Genomic DNA, 19,671 nt, shown 5'->3' with positions numbered 1-19,671 from the left:
GTTGGAAAGAAGGATAGAAAAGCAAAGGATCCTCTCCTCTTCCCTGTCATTTCATTGTGTAACAGAACCCAGGAGGTAATAAGGGGCCCAGCACAAAAGTGGGAGCAGGCTTCCCTGCCGGAGCCAGACCGATCTAAGTTCAAGCTTGTCTCCTCCCTTCTCTAACTGTAGGATCCTGATCCTCAGATTCTTTATGGGTAAAATGGGGGAAATGTCCCCCACACCTCACAGAGGCAGTCAGATGATGAAATGAGAGACTGTATGTCGGTCATTCAGCACAGTACCCAGTGTCATAACTGCACAAAATTATCATTTTGTTATTATTGTTGTTGCTTATGAAACTGCCGCTTTTCCCCCAAATTGCTTCAATTTCCTGAGATTTATTCGGCTCGTTGGAAATTTCTTAGAAATTCAAGTAGGGAAATTTGTTAAGTATGTCTTACGTACTTTTTCACTCAATAATGATTTTTATTTTTCAATTGTATTTTTTTTTTAATTTTTAAAGATTTTATTTATTTCACAGGGAGAAAGAGAGAGCACAAGCAGAAGAAAAGCAGGCAGAGGGAGAGGGAGAAAAAGACTCCCTACTGAGCAGGGAACCTGACGGGGGTCCAGATCCCAGGACTCTGGGATCATGACCCAAACTGAAGGCAGCCATGTACCCAACTTAGCCACCCAGGTGCTCCTCAAAAATGAGTTTTAATAAAGATTAAGAAATACTCCTGTTGCCAATCTGTTAAAATTTTTAAAAAAGAACAAAAAACAAAAAAACAAACAAAACACGGGCCACTTGCTTTTCTGCAGGAGACCAAAAGAGGTTCCAAAGGCAAAAAGAGCAGTGCACTATCGTTCCCACCATCTTCATCCTTGTATAGATATACAGTCACAATGGCATGACTAAAGTTTTAAATTCTTGCATTATTTGGCTAGAATTTTTTTAAAAACTTGGGCCAAGCAAGAGTTTACTTCATTAACAGGCACAGAGAAATAAACAACAGGAATTAAGATAGGTAAATGAGCTGTTTTGTATTAGAAATGTCTCTTGGGGCGCCTGGGTGGCTCAGTGGGTTAAAGCCTCTGCCTTCGGCTCAGGTCATGATCCCAGGGTCCTGGGATCGAGTCCCACATTGGGCTCTCTGCTAAGCAGGGGGCCTGCTTACTCCTCTCTCTGCCTGCCTCTCTGCCTACTTGTGATCTCTGTCTGTCAAATAAATAAATAAAATATTTTTTTTTAAAAAAAGAATTATCTCTCAAGCCATATTCTCAGTTCAGTATGGAAAACCTGTTAAGAGAACTTCCCTATTCCCAAGGAAATCTAAAAGCGTGCCACCAGATACAAAGATGCAGAATAATGAGTTACATCTGTTTCCCAAGCCAGGTACCCAATGGTATGGAACTTGCCTCTATATCCCACAGAGAGGCACCCAGTTTCTGTGGCTAATGTCCATGCTATTCCTGTTGAATTGGCTTTTTCTGCTGTTTTTATTCCTAGGTCTCTGACCCTGCTTCTTTCTCTCTCAAATTTCTATTATTGGAAGTTCATTATGTACATACACGAGTATATAGGGAGAATATCAGCTAGAGTTTCAGAGAAGGAAAAAAGTCAGTGGCTTCAAAGAGGAAAAAAGGCTTGAGGGGAAAGGTATTGGCTAAGCTGATACTTGAACTCATGATCAAGCTTCGATGTACAGAAGGGGGAAACAGAAACAGTTCCTCTAGGAAAAGGACGTGAACAGAGCGCCGCACCCGCGTTGGAAATGCTCTGTCCACCTCAGGCTCCCCAGGTGCTGCCCCCTGCCCTCACCTTCCCTATGGGACAGTCTTGGCCTGTCTTCCAGGTTCTGCCGTAAACTTACTCTCTAAAGCAAGCCATCTCTTTATCTACCAGGTTAGGACCCCTGTATTTCTTTTTGATCTCTCTCACCACACTATTGTACATTATATTTCCATCACACGCAGCGTGTGCCGGCCCTCACTGTGTGCAATATGGTAAGTTCCAGCGCCTTCTCCCTGTATTCCTGTCTAACCCAGATGATCACTTAGTTACTATGAACTGAAATGATGAATGAACAAACTTGGGAATTTGTATGGTGTATGGGGGGATGGGGGGAGGAAACCACAGATGAGGTCTTGTGTTGAGAAATAAGGGGAAGCAAAGCCTATTTATAGATCGTAGAATGACAAACTGGAAGATGTCTTAGCAACTGCTAATTTGCTTACTTAATTTTTAAAAGTTCACACTCAGGAAATACTTCCTAGGGGTCAGGTACCATGCTGACTGATTTATATACACTACCTCCTTTCATCTTCATAACAAGAGAGGGATCATATCACCACTTAAGAAATTAAAAAAAAAAAAACAGTAATCTTTAAAAAGCTTAAGTGATTTGCCTAATTGACAACTTATTTTTTTTTTCAAGTTTTATTTATTTATTTGACAGACAGAGATCATGAGTAGGCAGAGAGGCAGGCAGAAAGTCTGAGGGAAGCAGGCTCCCCGCTGAGCAGAGAGCCTGATGCGGGGCTCGATCCCAGGACCCTGAGATCATGACCTGAGCCGAAGGCAGCAGCTTAACCCACTGAGCCACCCAGGCGCCCCCCGCAATTGACAACCTAAATGGAGGCGGACAGTTTCCCTTACAAGGCTCTACAAGAGAACACGGGTCCCCGGGGAAGATTAAGAAACTTTCCCAGGTCATCTGGAGTCATGGGGGCTGAGCTGGCCCTAGAACCCTGACACTCTGCCTCCTATCAAATTCTTTCTTTCTCTGCCATTCTGCCACTCCATGAAAGACCCTGAAGGACAGGTAGAGCTATTTTTTTTACAACAGCAACAGCCTATGACAGAATCTTAGCAGGGAGACGGTACGATGGAAGGGATGCCCTGTATTAGTTTGCTAGGGCTCCGGTAATGAGATACCATAGCGTAGGGGGCCTAGACAAACAGGAACTTATTTTCTCACAGTTCTAGAAGCTGGAAGTCTAAGATGGATGTGTTCGCGGGTCTTGCTTTTTTCTGAGGCGTCTCTCACTGGCTTACAGATGGCCACCTTCGCCCTGTGACCTCACACAGTCTTTCCTCTGGGCCCACATGTCGCTGGTGTCTCCATGTGCGTCCAAATTTCTTTTTAAAGAGAACCCAGTCTGGGGACTGCTGGGTGGCTCAGTTGGTTGAGCAGCTGCCTTCGGCTCAGGTCATGATCCCAGCGTCCTGGGATTGAGTCCCACACTGGGCTCCTTGTTCGGCAGGGAGCCTGCTTCTCCCTCTGCCTCTGCCTGCCACTCTGTGTGCCTGTGCTCCCTCCCTCTCTCTCTCTCTCTGACAAATAAATAAATAAAATCTTAAAAAAAAAAAAAAAAGAACCCAGTCAGACTGGATGAAGAGCCATCCTAAGGGCATCATTTTAGCTTTCCTGCCTCTTTAATGGCTCTATTTCTGAATGCAGATGTATTCTGAGATATGGAGGGTCGAGCTTCAGTATATCAATGGAAGGGGAGCACAATTCCATTTAAAACACCAATAATATTGGGTGTCTGGGTGGCTCAGTTGGTTAAGCATCTGCCTTTGGCTCAGGTCATGATCCCCAGGTCCTGAGATCAAGTCCCACATGGGGCTCCTTATTCAGCGGGGAGCCTGCTTCCCCCTCTGCCTGCTGCTCCCCCGGCTTATGCTCTTTCTCACAAATAAATAAAACCTTAAAAATAAATAAATAAAGCACACCAATAGCGTAAACACAGCGGTTAAATAAAGCAGCCTACAACTGCTAATAGAAAAATGTGGTGCTTGAGAGGAAGGGACACCACCAGCCAGCGAGTTCGGAGGGGATAGCAAATACACCTAAACAGAGCTGTGGCCGTGACAAAGAGGACAGACCGCAGCACCTCTCAGATGGGCCAACTTCCCTCATCTGGTTATTTTAAAAAAGCGCGCATGCATATGCAGACACACACACTCTATAAACGAAACACAATACCTAACAGTTTGTTCCACCTCTTCACAACTGGGAGGTACTAATCCAGGAGAACCTATTTTAAGGGCTAGGAAACTGGCCGGCCCAGTTTCACACGCTGCATTACAAACGAAGCAAGCATGTGTCCTCATGCCTGAGCCAGTTTTCGATGTTTTCTTTCCTTGACTATCTGGTTTGCTCCTATTTTCCATCATTTTACCTCTTGGTGGCCAAAACCAAGCCACGGTTCTCACCATATTTTAAGTTCACAAAATTGGAAGGAATAGTCACAACCACCCACAGGCAAAACTTCCTTGTACAAATATATAGGCTGAGACCCAAAGATGTACACAGACCTAGTATAGCGGCCAAGAGCGGACTGCCTAAAAATGTTGGCATGTTGGCAAAATTGGCACGTTGATTATTTGAAATAAAAGTTATGTAAGGAAGAGCCAATGCACAAAGAACACTCTGATCCCCACATCCCACCCTCTCATCCCCACCTTTGTCTCCAGAAAGCGGGAAATAAATTTCCCAAGTGAAAGGTATGCTCCCTGTACCAGAACGTAGGAGACATCCTTATCACCAAAGATGGGGAATTCAAAGCTGAAAAGGCTGTATGAACAATCCCTGTTACTTCTATGAATTTAGCACCAAATTAGTTTAGGATTCTTTATTCACTGATGTACCTCAACAGAAGCTTCCTTGTCCTGTCAGCTCCTCACAGACTTACTGTCTGTCTAAAAAGTATAAAAACTCCCTGTCTTGGCCATTTCTTTAGGTATTGCTTCTATGCACACGTAGTTCAACTTTGGGATTTTTTTCTCCTGTGAATCTGCCTCATGTCAATTTAATTCTTAGACCAGATGGAAGAACTTTGAAGGGTAGAAAAAAATTTTTCCTCTCCTATATAAGTCAAGTTCACCCAGTAGGAGAAAGAGCTAAACACAGTCCTTCACTGTCAACCAGGTCCTCCTTCTCTAACCCTACCACACTTCTCCCTCTTCCCTGCCCCTTACACTCAGGCTAAAAAGGAAATACAGTCAAAATTAAAAGGACACTCATATATATAAATTTTAGCTCGTCCAGAATTTGAAGTTACTAGTTGGTGATGCAGAGTAGACTGAAGATATACATTAGAGAGAAATGAAAAACTGAATTTATATTTGGTCAAATAAAACTTTAAAAGAGTCATTTTCATCTTCTATACTTTTATAGGTTTGAATTATAGTTATAAGATGATTGCCTGCAAACACTAGATGCACTGTTTTAAAAATTCCTCTTCCCACACAAGCATTTATGAAGTAATACCACACCGACAAGTGTTAAGTACATTATGCTCATTTTCTGAAAATGTAGAATAATGTTCTATCTTTTCCTTAGGAGAAATGGGTAAGAATTTTGCACTTGGTGTTACTGCTTTTTATTTTATTTTTCTTTAAGATTTTATTTACTTCTTTGAGAGAGGAGAGTCAGAGAGAGCATGAGAGGGAAAGACAGAAGCAGCCTCCCCACTGAGCAGGGAGCCTCATGCAGACTCCTGGGATCATGACCTGAACCAAAGGCAGACACTTAACAGACTGAGCCCCCCCCCCAGGCACTCTTACCACTTTTCAAATATGTCTAACAGTGTGACACAAAATGCTAGGAAAAAAAAAAAAAAGATAATGTTTTGAGAAGCATATTTACTTCTACAGCTTTCTTTCTCCAGACCAGACAGCTTACAAAAATGCTCCCCTAGGGAATATCTGTGTTTTGTTGAGGGGTCCACTCCCTCCTTAATTGCTGCCTTCTTTTTTCCATGACATACTCAAGATTGCCACAGGAGGGAAAGCCGTATCTTTTCGTCTAAAGGAAGCCATCCCGGGGAAACCCCCAGGAATGCTGTCATCCTGACTTAAATAATTCATGAGAACTATTTTATTACTGAATGAAATTATCAACATTTTGGGTTTGTTTTACTTTTCAGCTAACACGATAACCATTTCAGGAAGCTAGTGAGGTTGACCCTGCAGGAAAAACAGGGATGTTGACTAGGATTTTAGAGTGGAGAGAGATGACAAATAAATACAGCAAGACTGTGGAGGACAGAGGCGCTGTACACCCACCCAGCCCAGGCATTACCGGGAAGTTAAAACCACTAACCTGGAGATGAGGATTCTGCATGCCCTGAACTGTGTTACTTGCAACAGGAGTTCAAATTCACGGAGCTTTTCTTAGGTTGTAAGAAACTTTAGAAAGGTGCTTCCAGAAACTGTGAATGGTAGCTCACATTGGAAATGAACTGGAAATCCTGTCTTTTGTAGGATTAAGAGCTGAGTAAATGTGCATTTGAAAAGAATATTCTCAGAAGTTCTTAATCTTTTCTATGCCCTGGGAAAGCCAAGGGACCCCTTGATACGTATGACATTATGAAATTCGTGAAATAAAAAAATTGGATTATGAAGGAAATCAATCATACTGAAATACACAGAGTACCATGCAGTCCAGTAGAGCCTTATACGGACGGTATTTATACATACTTTAGAGCCCGGAGGCACACTTTTCTCCTTCTACCTCTGTGGAGTCCACCTATTTGGCTTTTAAAGTTCAATGTAAAAATTTTTTTTTTTAAGTTCAATGTAAAATTTTTGAGGATAGAAGAATTAACAGCACCATAAAGGGTAAAATGATTCAAATCTAAGTTCTTTTTTTCTACTGTCTACCTCTGCTAGCACCATAATGAACATGTTAATTCCAACATGAATTTTTAGACATTACATGTAATAAACACAGGTTGGACTAAATTAGAAACACTGTCAATGGCTTCAAAATATGAAATTTCCATTTTCTCAACCTTTGATCAACATGCGGGAGAACAGTACAGAAGACATTAATAAAATCTACAAGAATGCCTCTGTTGCTCTTCTGCTGGTGACATAAGATGTCCCAGTTGGGTTTGTAAAAATACGATGTGAACAAAAACAGCGCTAGACTGTCCCCTTCCGTTTGCAGGTGTCCTTCATTTTGGACAGAAAGAAGTGAGATAACTATATTTAAGCCACAGCCTCACTGATATGGGTAGAACCAGGAATAAAGTACAGAATGACCTTCCAATTCCTGGCATGTCTCACTGGGGTAGAGGAAAGGAGGACAGAGAAGAACTCTGAACACGTGCATCTTGGAAAGGCTGGAGTCAGGAGCAAACTTTTCTGCCACTAGGAGCTTCCCCTCCTTACCTTACTGCTCCGCTTGACCCCCACAGACTTCATTGCTTTCATTCACTAGCACCTGTGGCCCTAATGGTAAGAGGATTTACAAGGGGCCTCAGTGGCTCAGTCATTTAAGCGTCTGCCTTCAGCTCAGGTCATGATCCCAGGAGTCCCGCACTGGGGCTCCTTGCTCAGCAGGGAGTCTGCTTCTCCCACTCCCTCTGCCCCTCTTCTCCCTTACTTGTGCACTCTCCCATGCTCTCTCCCTCTCATATAAATAAATTTGTTTTTTAAAAAGAGGATTTATGAAAAATAATGAATAAAAAACACAAGATTTACTTTTAAACTTTGAAGAAATGCACGAGTCAGTATTACAATATTATTTTCACTCCTGAAAAAAAAATTTTGATTATAGGAACCAGCTGTTCTCCAAATCTCTAAGGATTGAGAAAGAAAAAGAAATGACTTTTAGTTGCAAAATGAAAGGTTTATGTCAGGTTGAAGAAAGAACATCCCGATACCAAGGCTGTGAAAGAAAAACCTTTCTGATGGTCAATTACTATTCTATGTTTTCACCATCTTTATACTACAGAGCTGTAATGGTTTAAATTCTATCAAGCACTACCTTGAGGGAGGACTGACGGCTTCCAGGAGCCTGGAGAAGTAAGCAAATGCCGAGGAAAGCAGGAGGGGGGGTGACATACCGCAGACACAGGACTTAGCTAGGCACCCCACAAATGCAGATACACTAACTGTCAATCCAAATTTAAAATGGCGACAACAATTCTAGCAACCAGGCAAGAAGAAAAACAAACCCAGCGTGACGGTGAAGTCTCCTGGCGCAGGTTCCAGCAACTGGTACAGTAAAAATTCAATAGGCATAAAAGAAAGACTCAATCCCTTCCCTACTGCACTCGGGCACTCAGGCCAACTTGTAACCACTCCCTGTTCGTTAATAATTACCTTAGATAAAAGGATCTGCATTCTATAAGCTCCTGAATTTCTATGCATTTTTGTTTTAGGTGCTTTGCTTCTGTTTTGTGTTTCTGGGTACTGGGTATTGGTTGTTCCTCTTGAGCATTTCCAGATTTGCTTCCTTGTTTGCTCGCCTGCTTTCAGAACCCCCACCCTGGAACAACTCAGCCATTGTAGCTTCTCTGAGTTTGCTCCTAGAGTTTAGCTGGAGAACCACCACATAACCTGGCAGACGGTTTTATTTTTGGTTCACGTTCTCAACACTCAGAGAGGCCCTGGATGGGACACAGCATCTTTCCCAGTTTCTTTGTGAACTTGCATTCCTGTTCTAGAAAATGGCTTTCTTCTCGAGCTCATCTCTCCCCATCGCCCTCCTCCTCTGGGGCAACCTCATCTCCCTTCACTAAGAAAACAGCCCCAGAGGGAAGTTTCTTATCTTCCCACCACCCAATCCGCAAACGCCCTGTACTTTTGGGTTCCCCTCCTGTCACACCGGAGGCAGAATTTCTCCACCTGTTACAGACCTGACCCCACCTGTGGCTCTCTGGACACAAAATCCTTCTCTCTGCTGCAAGTACAGGATAGTCATGCCTTTCTTTTCTGCACCAAACTTTCTCCTCGAGGACCTGCCTGGCAAGCCTGTCAGAGTCCCCCCGCTCCACATTCCTCTCCCTCCCTTTCTCATGTTTCTGCCCAGTCGACAGATCTCTCTAGAGGGTCTGTTGCTGACACAGTACTCCTGTCTCCAGATCCTCGCCTCCCATCCACCTGCCACCTCCCTTCCACGTCCTTCACAGCCTGTACCCTGCCCTCCACTGAAACGGCTCTGAATCAAGATCACTGATGACCTCAGAGTTTTCAAATGAAGTCACTATTTGCCTGGAACCACTTTCCCTCTTCTGCACCCATGGCATCACCCTAGTCCCTGGTTTTAAACCACCCAGCTCCCTTGGTTGCTTTCTCATAGGCTCAGATACAAATGCTCTGCATGGAGCCCCCAGTTTGAGCCACAGCCCGCTCACACCACTCACCTCCCAGGCACGGCTCTCATCCCTCCCAGCGCCGCTCCTGGCTCATCTTAGCCAACCCTTTCCATCCTTCCACTCCCCAGGTTATTCCCAATTGTTTGTTTGTTTGTTTGTTTTTAAAAGATTTTATTTATTTATTTGAGAGAGAGAGAGAGAGAGAGAGAAAGAGATCACAAGTGGGTAGAGAAGCAGGCAGAGAGAGAGGAGGAAGCAGGCCCTCCCGTTGAGCAGAGAGCCCGATGCGGGGCTCGATCCCAGGACCCTGAGATCATGACCTGAGCTGAAGGCAGAGGCTCAACCCACTGAGCTACCCAGATGCCCCGGTTAATCCCAATTGATGAAACCAGTTTGCTTCCTTTATTATCTGTTTACTGTTTGCTTCATTATTGCTTCTCTCCTCCACAGCGGAATGAACCATCACTGCTTTATTCACCCAAGTATGCCCCAAAGGTTGCACAGTGCCTAGCCAGTCATCAGTATGAATGAAAACTTCCTGAATTGGTGATGGAATAAACATGCACCTAGCCCAGTGATCAACAATTCCTGGTTGATATTAGCGTCTGGATTTTTTTTTTTTTAACCTAACAGGTAAAATTCTTAAGTTAAAGAGCACAGATTTTCTAAACTGCTTCCTATAATACCTGTTCTTTTTCTGTGTATTAAAAGAATACATTGTTTCCACTATTTTGCTAGGCATGCTATATCCTATATTAATAAAGAACTGGAAATTATTTTTTCCTCATGGAAAACTGTAATTTAGGAGTGGTCTTTTCACTCTAATGATAGTGTACAAGGTATTACTCAACCAAACCAATCTGTCAATCTAAAACATAGTAAACAGTAAGAATTTTTGCAAACACTGAATGAATCTCACAAAATGGATTCTTTTCTTGCTTTCCACTGACAGCAGAAGCATCGTTCATGATGAGGATAAGAAGGAAAAAAATCCCATATAACTACTGTGAACTTTTATGTATTTTAAATATAAATTCTTAGTGGTCACCACCTCAAAAAAAAAAAAAAATGAAGTACAAGTAGGGGCACTGGTTGGCTCAGCCAATTAAGCTTCTGACTTTGTCTCTTGATTTTGGTTTAGATCATGATCTCAGGGTCAGGGGCGTGAGCCCTGCACCTGGCTTTGCACAGAATGGGCTTGGGCTTGCTCTCTGCCCCTCCCCCTGCTCACACACACACTCACTCTCTAAATAAATAAATAAAAATCTTTTAAAAAAACCCACAAAACTACCAAATAGTAGATTTTAAGTAATCATCTTAAGAGAGTGCAATTAGTCTACAGCCTGAACACGCCTGATCTCGTCTCTCAGAAGCTAAGCAGGGTCGGGCCTGGTTAGTACTTGGATGGAAGAGAGTGCAATTAAATTTTAACTAACTCAGAAACCTCTTTAAATTAGAACTTTTGCTACGTGGAATCTTCCTAAAATGTTATTAGCATCTTCTTCTAAGGATCAAGGATCTAACAATACTTTGAAGCCATTACCTGAACATGAATTCCCATTATATATTAAAAGTAGGGCTTTAGAAGACTGTGTCATGAACTACAGAAATACTCTAGTGTTATCTCTTTAAGATCTAAGTGACCTCAATCAATTTTAAATTCATCTGCCTTTTCTTCATGACAGTTGAATGGAAAGGAATTCAATACCTGTTTGAGGTTTGTGGCATATATACCAAGGGACTGACGGATATCCAGAAATGTTCATTAGAGATGCAGGTGTCTACACAGCAGGTCCTCATAACTATATGTACCTTTTGACACTTTTCCCCAAATTGCTTTTCTATAAGTTCTTTAAGAATTGCTTTAAGTTACTTTTCCCAATACTTGAACCAAATACATATAAAAAGTCTACAAAAATGGGTTACTCTCTTGTTTCAATAAATTAAAAAATGTGAAACCAAAGAAAACTAAAGATACTATAAGTCTGTCTGCCTCCAGCCTATCCCAAGCAGACATAACCTCTTCTACAACGACCCACCCAGAAGTCAGCAAGAACACCTCCTTCCATAAGGGGTCTCACATCCCAGATGCTACACTCAACCAGCTCACCTTGTTAAAGCTGTGGCCATTCAAGTGTGGAGCCAACGGCAAGAGTGTCAGTTCACTGACTGAAATGCAGCTCCTTGCTAACCCGAGTTTCTAGCAGCCCAGCTGCATCCCACAGTCAAACCTGCCCTGCTCTGTGTTAGTTACTATCAACTTAAGCATATGCACAAGAAGCCATTTTGTAAGTCAAGTTGGCTTTCAACCCTGACAAGTACCTGGTTTACCATAAGCTCTTGGATTGTTTGGAAAGGTAAAATAATAAGGATTTATTTAAACCTGCGGTAAGAGTAACCACTTTGAGACAAACACTTTAGGCCAACTTCCAGGATTAATAAGAATGGGAAAGAGCAATAGGCTCTGTGGGTCATACTTAGAATATTCTAAGAGAACGTTCTACTACCAAATCAAATCAAAGTAAAATCAAAGGAAAAAACCTTCACTAAAATTAGTATTTACATAACTCATAATGTTGTCTATTTTATATTTTTGGCTAAAACTTCATATTCTTTATTTTCTTGAAGTGACATATATCCATATAAAATGCCACATAGTTCCAAGACAAGCAATTCTAAGTCACACTACTTTTCCAATTATTTTTTAAATGGTTGTGCAACTTCCTCTATTATGTTAATCAGTAGCCCAGTTATAAGAGCAGAACAATTGAGTTAATATGGAATTGGGTTGTGTATTTTCTGGTTCTTCCCCTATGATTTTTCTGATGTTAATAAAAATTAGAATACGTGGACAGCCTTAATAGCATGCACCAAAATTGAAAATATAACTTAATCAATTAATCACTTGAAGCATACAAAATGCATGAAAACGGAAATGGTAAGACTTGGGCATTAAACCATTTCACTTTTCAATATCTCTCTTTTAACATCTGTAGAATGTAAATACCTGCTCTGCTAACATACATGGTTATTGTGGGAATGAAGTTCTTTTTTGGGGGGGGGGGAATGAAGTTCTTAAGCAACCTCTTTATAACCCACAAAACACTATGAAAATGAAAGGTATTTGGGGGGAAGCACCTGGGTGGCTCAGTTGGTTAGGCATCTGTCTTCGACTCGGGTCACTATCCCAGAGTGCTGAGATGGAGCCCTGAATTGGGCTCCATCCTCAGTGGGGAGCCTGCTTCTCCCTCTGTCCCTTTCCTTGCTCCTGCTCTCCCTCTCAAATAAATAAATAAATAAAATCCTAAAAAAAGAAGAAAGAAAGAAAGAAAGAGAGGATAGACGGAAAGAAGGAAGGAAAGAAAGAAAGGAAGGAAGGAAGGTAGTTTTTGTTGACCTGCTAATATGTTTCCTGACTGAGTAATCAAAAAACAAATTGTAAGATAAATAGTAAAATCAAAACTAAGCAAGATAAGCTAAGTACTGTATATACATGAATTTATGTATTGTAAGATCATGAAATTACCCAGATGATGGATATTTGCTTTCTAATTCGGAACCTCCTGTTACCTAAAATGCCTGAATTTCCCTGCACACTCCAGAAGTCAAGAAAATGGGGAAGAAGATTAAGGATGGGATCAGGTCTTCACTCCACCTGACGCTGAGAAGACAGTAAACAAGAAATCTGGGAGCAGCCTCTCCTCTCTATCCCAGTGGCTGTCAAACGTGGATAAGCATCACATACCAGCTTGCTGAGTTTCTCTCAAGTCATTTACATTCATTAAATAACTAATTAGACTGGTAGTGCAGCCTTCCAAATCTGCTTAGGGTGAGCCCTGAATTATTTCAGCTTATTTTATATTTGTACAAAGGGGAGATAAACTGTATTTTCAAAGAAAACTGTAAGGCTGAACTAAGAGTCAGAGAAGATCAAAACACCGACTCAGGGAGCAAGCACAGCCTCAGGTTGGCGCATCTCTTTTTTTTTCTCAGGCAGGTGAAGGTATTCAAATCCAGAACAGGATTTGCTCTATTTTCTGTCTTCTTTGGAAAGGATTCCAGAACCAACCAACCTTTGGGTTCTCTCAACTGTCACTGCCCTAATCGTCCAGGAGTAGGAGATGAAGAGATGCTGATAATTAAATTCATTTTCTCTGAGTCGGTTCTTGACAAGACTAGGCAGTATCTTTCTTATGAAAGCTTTATAAGGAGTCATGTAACCCTTAGTCCTATCTTCGTCTTCTCTACATGTCAAGAGTCTGGATGTCTCCGGAGCTGTGGGAACTTCTACTAGGGTTTTGGCCTCTTCTCTGAACCCTCTTCAATTTCGCTGATTTTGCAGACTATGACAGTCTATGAGAACAAAAATGACTTGCTTTAATTTATCTATGCATCTCACCTAGCTTCAAGGAACAGGTTTCAGGCAAAATAAGAATAATCTTCCAAAATTGAGAAAAGCAGTAGTAGAATTTCTACCTCCAGTTTAACATTTAGCCTTTGCTATTAAGACTGCAAACACTTCAAAATTATTGAGGACCTTAAAGGGACTTGGATTAGGTGAATTATTTCTATTGATATATACCATATTAGAAATTAAAACTGAAAAATATTTAAAAATCGAAAAAGGCAATTCATAAACATAGACACACCAGTGGCCATTATAAAATTGCCCAACCTTATTTCTGAACAAAGTATAAATTTATTTTATTTTATTTTTATTTTTTTTTAAAGATTTTATTTATTTATTTGACAGACAGAGATCACAAGCAGGCAGAGAGGCAGGCAGGCAGAGAGAGGAGGAAGCAGGCTCCCTGCTGAGCAGAGAGCCCGATGTGGGACTCGATCCCAGGACCCTGGGATCATGACCTGAGCTGAAGGCAGCGGCTTAACACACTGAGACACCCAGGCGCCCTGAACAAAGTATAAATTTAAACAAGATACTGTCTTATACAACAACTGACTACATTTTTGAATCTGTTGTTGTTTGTTCTGTTCGCGTGATCACACAGTGTTAGAGCAGGGAAATTCTCCTCTTCCGTATGGCTTATAAACTGATACAATTTCTCTCAAGGACAAAATGGCAAAAATAATTCCATGACATGCTGTTAAATATTTCTGAGAATCCTCCAAATACTCTACTATTATTATTGCTCTTATTTTACAGTTGAGAAAAGAATGTTTTGAAAAACAAATGGCTTATGATCTCACATCATGTAAGTAGTGGAGGTTTTTTTAAAACATGGGCATACACTTTTAAGAATCACGGGGACGCCTGTGTGGCGCAGTTGGTTAAACGACTGCCTCAGGCTCAGGGCGTGATCCTGGAGTCCCGGGATCGAGTCCCACATCAGGCTCCCAGCTCCATGGGGAGTCTGCTTCGCTCTCTGACCTTCTCCTCGCTCATTCTCTCTCTCACTGTCTCTCTCTCTCAAATAAATAAAATAAAATCTTAAAAAAAAAAAAAAAAAAAAAAAAGAATCTATCCAAAGAAAGAACAAAGATGAGTACATACATTTATATAAAGGGTCTTAGCTGAAACATTACTTACAATAGAACACTAAGCCACCTAAACATCCAACAATTTATAATCAGCCAATGTAAAATTTCCACAGGCTAAAAATTACATCATGGTGAGAACCACTCTTGTTCATGGATGGACTGCCATTACTTGTACAGCACCGGACATGTAGTAGCGACTCAATAATATTTGTTTCAGAGATGAATGAATATAAAATTATACACGAGTATAAAAAATCACGCTTTAACAGAAAATTTCATGACTGAGAGTAAGCGTTTTACAAAATGGCAAAGAGTGGTGTGTGAAACTATTGAAACAAGGAGGCCATTTGACAAGGTGACTCAAATGTCTCGGAGGTCTACACAGGCAAACCAAACTCTAAACCAGTCTAAAACTGACCCTCCAAAATTGAAATGTAAGGACAGCCAATCACAAACAGCCAACTAGCCTTTAAACTATAGACAATCAATCATTTTGTTAGGTTGACTCCACTTTCTTTACAAAAATCTCCCCTTGGAGATCCTGCAGGGGAAGCCACTGTCCCATTCCAATCGAGTTTTATTCAAATAAACTCTTAAAATTTTTGATAGGCCTCAGTTTACCTTTTAACAAATACCACAGTTTTGTAAAATCCACATGTGGGTGCATGTATATAGAAAAATGCCTTTAAGTATAAACAGATGTATACACATGAATTTGTGTCTCTTTGTCTCTGTACTGATGCGTAACAGTTACTCAATAAATATTTGTTGATACGGATGATTGACACAATGAATGACATAACAAGAATTATCCCTTGAGGGGATTATAGGTCATTTTTTCCTTTCTTCCTTTGCAATTTTCTACATCTAAGGAAATCTAAACAGAGAACAGGAATTATCTTTTTTTTTTTTTTAAGATTTTATTTATTTGACAGAGAGAGAGAGAGAACGCACACCAGCAGGCAGAGCAGCAGAAGCAGAAGGAGAAGCAGGTTCCCCGCTAAGCAGGGAGTCCGATGTGGGGCTCCATCCCAGGACCCTGGGATCATGACCTGAGCCGAAGCAGACACCTAACTGACTGAGTCACCCAAGCGCCCCAGGAATTATCTTTGTAATAAGCAAGAATATTCTAAAACAATCCTATTGGGAAATATTATAAGGAATTATGGAATGAAGGCAGTAAATACAGACATCCCATAATCCAATAAAATACAACTTGTATCTTATTCTCCTATTTGTTTTACTTACTGCATTCAGCAAAAAAGAATATCAGATGTTACAGAAAAGGCAGCTTAATATTGTGCAGTTAGTTATTAGAGGCCTTGAGTCAAGAATCTAGGTCACTTGGCTCTCAGGCAGATAGTTTTTTCTGTTACACCAAATTGGTTAGAGCTCCAGAACACTAATAAATAAATGACAGTACGGGCACTGCAATACTCAACATGCAACAGTTCTTAAAAGCAACATGATTTGCTAATTATTTGATATTAGCAGAAAACTCCAAAGTTCTAAAAAATACTACATGTTCATGTGACATGAATTGTTTCAGAGGGTATGCGATCTTCCTACTGGTCTATCCAAATTTGTGGATAGATACGTGTATTGGACAGCATCCGCGTATTATTCAGGGAAGGGGTCTATAGCTTTCGTAAGATTTGTGAAGGGTCTAAAGATTTATAAAAGGGTCTAAAGCTATGAAGTCTGCAAGCAAGAGGAGGGAAACAAACTGAAGGTAAATAAAAGGCTTATGAGAGGAAAAAGAAACACAGCTAACTCTGTCTTCCTCTTTTTTATTCCTGGAACATGTTTTAATATGCAAATCATTTAGTTTCATAATTTTGCTTTCTAAGTAGTAACACCAGGAAAGATAATGATGGGTTAAAAACACAGGCCAAATTATCTCTACGGAATGAACTTTATCAAGTCCTAGGAAATCTATTTAATAATTTTCCTTTTCCTAATTAAATGCAAATGCAAAATACTTGCAAGGTGTGCATCTTTTTGACACTGTTAGTCACTACAGGAGTATTTTGCATTTATGTTAACTAGAAAAGGAAAATTATTTAAAAAGATTTCTTTGTTTCTTGTCGCATAAAAAGTGCTGTCCTTTCAGGAAGTTTGTAAAGCTGCTTTGGACAAATGCAGAATACACACTTCTCTGTGCATTTCACAATTGTTGCTTAATTTAAAATTTAACTCTTCCTCAGCTCAATGACAGAAGCAAATACTTTTTTCTTATGCCAACATCAAACTGCCAATGTCAAGGTTTAGGGACCTCTGGAGTAAAATTTTAAAAATCCTTAACAGGGTTTGTTTCACTACTATTCCCTGAAAATATCTCTTGGGCTACAATTCCAAATTTCTGCAACAAATAGAAATGAAACACAATACAAACTCTCCTTGAACTCAAAGGTTATATATGCAAATATCGTAAATGAGAATTGATACCCATCCAAATAAGATGCTTCTAGTATATCTTCAACTGCCTTAGCAGAATAAATGCTTACATCATCAACCATTGTGAAGAGCATGTCTTGTTCTAGCTTTTGAGATGAAAAATCATTCTTTTTAACGCTACCTTGACTATAAGTTGTAGGAACTTCAGATAAGTTAAGCCACTCTTATTCCAAATCCAAATGCCCTTTTAAACTTCTTTTTCTAAAACGAAATGACCAAAATAGCATTCACACTCAAAACTTAACTTTATTATTGGCTCACATCTTTCTCAGCATCTAGTCAGCAGCTCTGTCCTCCCAGCAGTCCAATAACTGAGGGCAAGGCGAATCGGCACACCAGGAGTTGTACCAGTCTCTTTTCAACATTGTCTTTCTTTTCGCCCAGCACCGCAGCATATGAAACACCCAGGAATGTTTTGCAAAAGTAATCGTTAACCACTATTTTTTTTTTTTAATTAAACCGTCACGGAACCCACAAACTCCACCGCTAACAAGGCACAAGGGCTGCCCCACAACACGCCGCTCAAGTCTGGGATGGGTCACCACGGGGTGGCATCACGTGGAGCTCTCACGAACCAGCTCAGGGCACCGCTCGCTTTCTTTCGGGGCTCTAAGTTAGGGACACCCCTGATCATCCCACTTCCCTGCACCGTCAGACCACGGAAAGCAGCTGGCATTTGTTAGAAAGACATTAGATTCCCTGACCTGTGTCTCGTTCCCAAAAGGCAGAGAAGACGCAGACTTGGTCAAGCAGAGAATCCCAGGTGTGCCTCCGTCCCTTCTCCCTGCCAAGCAAGATACAAACTTAAAACAGCTCAGGAGGATGGGGGGTGGGGGGAGGGAAGTGCAGTGGGGCAAGAGTAAATATATTGCTTACTGTTCCCAGAGTTACATGAGATTCTTCTGGCTCCTGTTCGCCTCTAGCTTTCAGTCGGGATCCTTTTTTCAGCTGGGACTACAGAGAAGTTCAAGTCTAATCCTTGCTAGGCGGGGCTAAAATGTGGGCTGGTTTCCTTTAGACTTTGCTGCTATTTTTAAGGTGGAATGAAAGAGGAAGCGAGGGAAAGCAGTATTCAGGAAGAAGCGGATATCTTAAATGTAAATGTTTACTTATCAGCCTGAAGTCACAAAACGTGCCTAAAATGATCTGTGCATTAACTGGTGTAAATCACATGGATACTCCTGGAGCTGTCCATGTGTGGCAGCACGTCTTGTCCTTAAGCTGTCACTGCTTCTTCCTCTTTCCTTCTCCCACAAGAACAAAATAGAAAAGATGAATAACCTAAAGCATTTTTGCCTTCTTTTAAAAAAGCAAAGTTTATAACAAGCCCAAAATAGAAAATCTGTACATTCTGAAGATGAATGATATAAGAGCGCTTTAAAAAAAAATCTAATCTCTTCAAATATTTCCTCCCCAAACTCAGAACACCTGATAACCCAGTGTTTGTAAATTTAAGATTAAAGGCATACCAATGGCTGTAATGCATATTCTGAGATAGTGAAGCAGACATCAAATCACATCGAATTACAAGTTGGCAATCCAAATTCAAATACCCCATATCACTGTAATAAAGGTGTACAGTCTAAATGTATCCAAATGCCACAGGAATGGATCAGTGTCTTTCAAGATTGATGTATTCGTTCAGGATAGCTTGTTTTCAAACATAGAATCTTAGAATTTTGCGTTTAATTAGATGCTGGGGGTATTCTCCTAGCTCTTTTATAACACTGTCGAAGGAAGTATTTTCTGCAGATTCCATCATTAAGTCTGATGGGTTGTCTGCTTTCTGTTGCCCAAGAATCAACTCCTTTTTTTTCCCCCCGTAAATTCAACCTGGCATATTATAAATCTCTCCTTCCTAAATTAAAAAAAAAAAAAAAAAAAAAGGCCTGTAGTGTCTCATCAGATCCAGATCTTTTGGTTTTCAAAGAAGACCCCGAATTTCTTGCAAGGTGGGGTGTGTTCAATAGGGAAGCAAAGAGCACACTGCTATTTTTGGCCCCTTCCCCAGACACAACCAGTGAAAGATATGTTTTACAGGCATGTTCCTCCTAAGACTCTGGCAAGAAAGACTCTTTTCATTAGCTTCCTAGTGTTCGAGTCAGTTTGATAATGAAAAATAATAGCTTTCAATATTTGGAGAGGAAGGATTTCTAAAATGTCACATGTTAAAAACAGAAAAATGTTTTGATTAAAGGCTTTTAAAGAAATATTCAGTCTATGCTATGGCTAGGGTTAAAACACATGGGGAGATGTTTGCCTTTTTCCACTTACTAAATGAGACTGACTTATCTCCATACTTGTAGTGAATAAAAGCTTCTGCAAGTATGTCTCACCCTCTCGTTACAGAGAGGGTGACTAGGACCACCTCCCATTGTCTCATTCCGTGGCCTCCATGCCTACCTCCAGTTTGGCTCTCGATCTATGATTTCACTATTCGCACAGACCCCTAAATGGATGGTGCAAGCTCATATTTGCTATCTTTACTTTGTCATATTTTCTCCAAAATGATATCCAGTATTAGCTCCAGGGACCTCTGCTTGCACCTTTGGTAAGAGAGACACTGCATTCATAGCCTGCCTCAGACTATAGGACCAATTAGATCTGAAGACCCCT

General features: G+C 40.8%; 1 protein-coding gene across 2 annotated transcripts in view; it reads right to left on the bottom strand.

Annotated features, from left to right (window-relative positions):
* The window catches only part of PLA2G4A (phospholipase A2 group IVA), a 165,907-nt gene extending 147,869 nt beyond the window's left edge, over positions 1-18,038 (bottom strand). Inside the window, exons 1-2 of one of the 2 annotated variants that reach the window (XM_044267307.1) lie at positions 17,932-18,038; positions 17,760-17,839 (exon numbers count right to left, since the gene is read on the bottom strand). The gene's annotated coding sequence lies outside the window, so the exon portion shown is untranslated. Of the gene's footprint in view, positions 1-17,316; positions 17,338-17,759; positions 17,840-17,931 lie in introns of those variants that run through there. The other variant, XM_044267308.1, reaches the window with a different exon arrangement.
* Between the last annotated feature and the right edge of the window lie 1,633 nt (positions 18,039-19,671).

This window comes from Neovison vison, chromosome 10 (assembly GCF_020171115.1).
Source record: "Neovison vison isolate M4711 chromosome 10, ASM_NN_V1, whole genome shotgun sequence".
NCBI lineage: Eukaryota > Metazoa > Chordata > Mammalia > Carnivora > Mustelidae > Neogale > Neogale vison.
The sequence above is the reverse complement of the archived record's forward strand: the minus strand, read 5'-3'. Positions and strand labels throughout refer to the sequence as shown.